This window comes from Oryzias melastigma, linkage group LG6 (genome assembly GCF_002922805.2).
Source record: "Oryzias melastigma strain HK-1 linkage group LG6, ASM292280v2, whole genome shotgun sequence".
Lineage (NCBI taxonomy): Eukaryota > Metazoa > Chordata > Actinopteri > Beloniformes > Adrianichthyidae > Oryzias > Oryzias melastigma.
This window is the reverse complement of record NC_050517.1, coordinates 23,396,171-23,399,563: the sequence shown is the minus strand read 5'-3', so window position 1 is coordinate 23,399,563 and position 3,393 is coordinate 23,396,171. Positions and strand designations below refer to the sequence as shown.

The window sequence follows — 3,393 nt, the reverse complement described above, 5'->3', positions numbered from 1 at the left end:
TTGTTTTTTTCAACCCAAAGGAACGTTTTCTGTGCTAAAGTTTCTAAACGGATGTTTCTAATTCAGCCTTGCTGTAGGAAAATTTTATGAGTTTCCACAAATCAGCAACTTTATTTAATTGAATCTTCATTCTCCGTAAAATATTGAAACTTTGTCATGAAGATTTTTCCTTCAGCATCAAAGTAGAGGCTAACAACCAGACGCTAGCTTCAGCTATGTCTGACTTTGATGGATGTGTGATGGATAAATAAAGACAAGTAAAATTACGCAACCGTCATAAAACTGGTATTTTCCAAATGTAATGTAAACGTAAATTCACAGTGTCTCCAACTTTATTATCTGTGTGTGAAACAGTTGAGAGCCTGTCGCCTCATTTTAGAACAGCTTCTGCTACATGAGAACAGCTGTCAATACTTCCATATGTCGATGAAGACTCCCGGTTTTGTTTGTAAACTGCAGCTTTATTGTTCTCTGAAGTCTAAGGCTTTTATTCGGTTTCCTCACTGGCTCTTTCCTTCCTCAAGAAACTTTCCAAACACGTTTTGCTGTTTGATTTTTGTTTGCTTTGAGCTACTAGCTTAGCAATCCAGGTAGCCATGCAGCCGCTTTAAGTCACTTAACCAAGATGAATGTTGTGAACAGAATCTGGCAAGTTTTCCAAAATAAAAGTTCCTCCAGGATCAAAAAATAAACTAAAAGGAAATATTTGAAATTAGCACGTGTTTATTTTATTTATTTATTTATTTTTTTGTCTGCAGCCCGCTACCAAGTGACCTATGGACCGGTACTGGTCCACGGCTCAGGGGTTGATATATTCATTCATGATCATATCGATGCCGTCTCTTCCAAAGGGGACCTTATAGCCTCTGTTGAATGATGATAATTTATACATTTTTATCCTTTATTAATGGAAAGTGAGGATAAGCAAAGAGGAAATATATAGATATATATCTATATATTTCCCTGGTGGGTTCTTACAAATATGAAACACTTTGCGTGTGCACTTATGGGTGTGTCTGGGATTCTATGTATTAACTTACAGACATTTTTATGATCAAATTTCCCACCTTTTGGGAATATAAAAGGTTTTATGGGGATATCTGCATGTGTCCCAGGCTGGTTTAGAGCCGAGGTGTGAATGAGGGTTATGTTAAAGTTAGACTTTATCCAGACATAGTTAAGGTTAAAGGATAGGGTGGTGGAAACAAAATCAATGGAAGTCAGCGTGATGTCCTGAAAAGAATAGCTGAGCAAACATGTGTGTTTCCACCTAGCTGAAAGTGTATATGAGCTTAAATCTTCTCTCTTGGCTCAGTGGGGATCTGCAAAGAGAAAAGACTTAGCTTAGGAGAAAATCCTTTCACCCCCCCCACCCCCCTGCCTCCCCATACCCTGCAGCATCTCACCCAACTGAGTTCCACATCGCTGAATCTGATTCAGAAGCAAGGCCGCTGGAGGCTCTGCTGAGACACGGGGTTGGCTCCACATAACAGGATTGTCTAAACTGAGATGTCTGTCATCCGGAGCTGTCATAACTGCAGTGCATAAACAAAGATATGTGTGACAAATCTAATGAAATGATGGGAGAGGTGATGGGTTTTTTAAGGAAGGCTTAACTATTGTTCCACTTCTAAGTGAGTCGTTGCTGCCAAAACAATTCCTGAAAACTTTTTTTTTTGAACCAGTAATTACATCGCTACTGTATCATCTCTCCTGAGTGTTGAGCGGTGACTGACATGGCAGCACAGCATCGTGTGAGAAAATGGTATTACATAAACTGGAGCTGTTCCCCATGAATGGTCGGAGGTAAGTGGTGGTTCTTGACATTCATTCTGTTTTTGGTATGGGAGAAGATCAGAATCAAAAGAGCAGAGAGGAAGAATTGGTGAGAGGAGACTGCTGGTGTCAGTGCTGTTGACTGGCGCTTGATTGGCTCTTGACAGCAGGTAGACGTCGTTGTTAAGCTCCGTGTTGCTCAGCTGCTCCATCAGCCGCCAGTTATATCCATAAAAAGAAGGTCTGTCAGCCGACAGTGAGGCAGAGGCAAAGGTTCGCCACTCGATCCACACCATTTTAAATTACTGTAACCCACCTGCCAGACACTTTCCACTGAGGCACAAGTGAGGCTGTGCTACCTTCTTAGGATTTGTTATCACTGAGATATTGAAGTTGCTCGTCCATGTGATTCCAAATCTGTGTGTGAGTAAAAGTGTGTGTGACTCCAAGCTAGTGGTGCGTGGCTGTAGATGACTGTGTAGCCTTCCCTTCACTTTTCTATTTTGTCTTGAATCAATCCCCTGAGTGTAACAATACCTATTTCTCTCTATATAATTGGACTGGATGACAGGCACATCTGAAGTCAGCGGATGAAAGCCTCTCTTGACAATGGAGAGTCTGGTCGGTGACATGACTTGAATGAGGAAGAGACAACCCCGCCACACATACACGTACTGTACATGACTCCGATTAGCAAAACAAAACGTAATTTCTTGACTAATCTGCCTGGGAAAATGACAGGAAAACGCAGCCACTGGAACAGACAGGAGCCAAAAAGAAAACAGATGACAGACGAAATTAAATGTCTGCGCCATGATCTTCAATCTGCATCGCTATTTATCGCTTTTGTATCTGCAAGAAAACAAGCTGCGGAATTGAATTTATTGCACTGCACACAAAAAAATGTTTGCTCTGAAATTGTGTGTTCTGCTTGCTCTGCATAGCAGCGCTTTGACAGACTGTAAGTTTGAATAGCTGCCAGTGAAACAAATTATTATTCAGTTTCCCCCGTATTCCGGCTCGCCTATTTATATCCGCCTGTGAGGGTGTGACTGTAATATACTACATCCTGATGTGTATAAAAACACACAGCAACAGACACACAAGGCAAGAGGCTGTGAACAAAAACACTGAGAATAAATCTCAATAAAACACTCAGGGAGGCATTCGTTAGACCAGATTCACAATTTGTGTCCCCAAAGGTGCAAAATGTCTCTCTGGTGGCGCATTTGCTGTTCAATTTTTGTCTGCACAGAAACCACAGTTGCCCAAAACATCTCCACTCTGGTGGCCATTAGGTGTCTACCTTTCTATTCTCGGGGCAAAGCTTTTCTTTTCTCTTCTTCTTTCATCTCTCTTGTCATCTGCCCAAGAAAATGTCACTCCCACCACCACAGCTAGCTGCTCTAAGCACCAGATCTTGTTAAAAAAAATAAAGCACTCAAATAATTTGAAGTCACTGAAGCAGCACCGACTGAGACAAGGATTCAAAACTTAATAAGACAAAAAAAATGTATTTTATTTCCGTACAAAACCCCCCAACTTGCCTGTAATGGCACCCTCTGTGTCATATTATATATGACAAAGGTCTGCATATTGGAGTGTGTGGAACAGGTA

At 41.3% G+C, this 3,393-nt stretch overlaps 1 long non-coding RNA gene across 1 annotated transcript; it reads right to left on the bottom strand.

The window, feature by feature from the left end:
• Positions 1–726: 726 nt before the first annotated feature.
• On the bottom strand, positions 727–1,631 carry LOC118598909. The gene is made up of 2 exons (XR_004948140.1): positions 1,407–1,631; positions 727–1,322 (listed from the first exon to the last, which is right to left on the bottom strand). It is a non-coding gene; the product is annotated as an uncharacterized LOC118598909 (long non-coding RNA).
• Between the last annotated feature and the right edge of the window lie 1,762 nt (positions 1,632–3,393).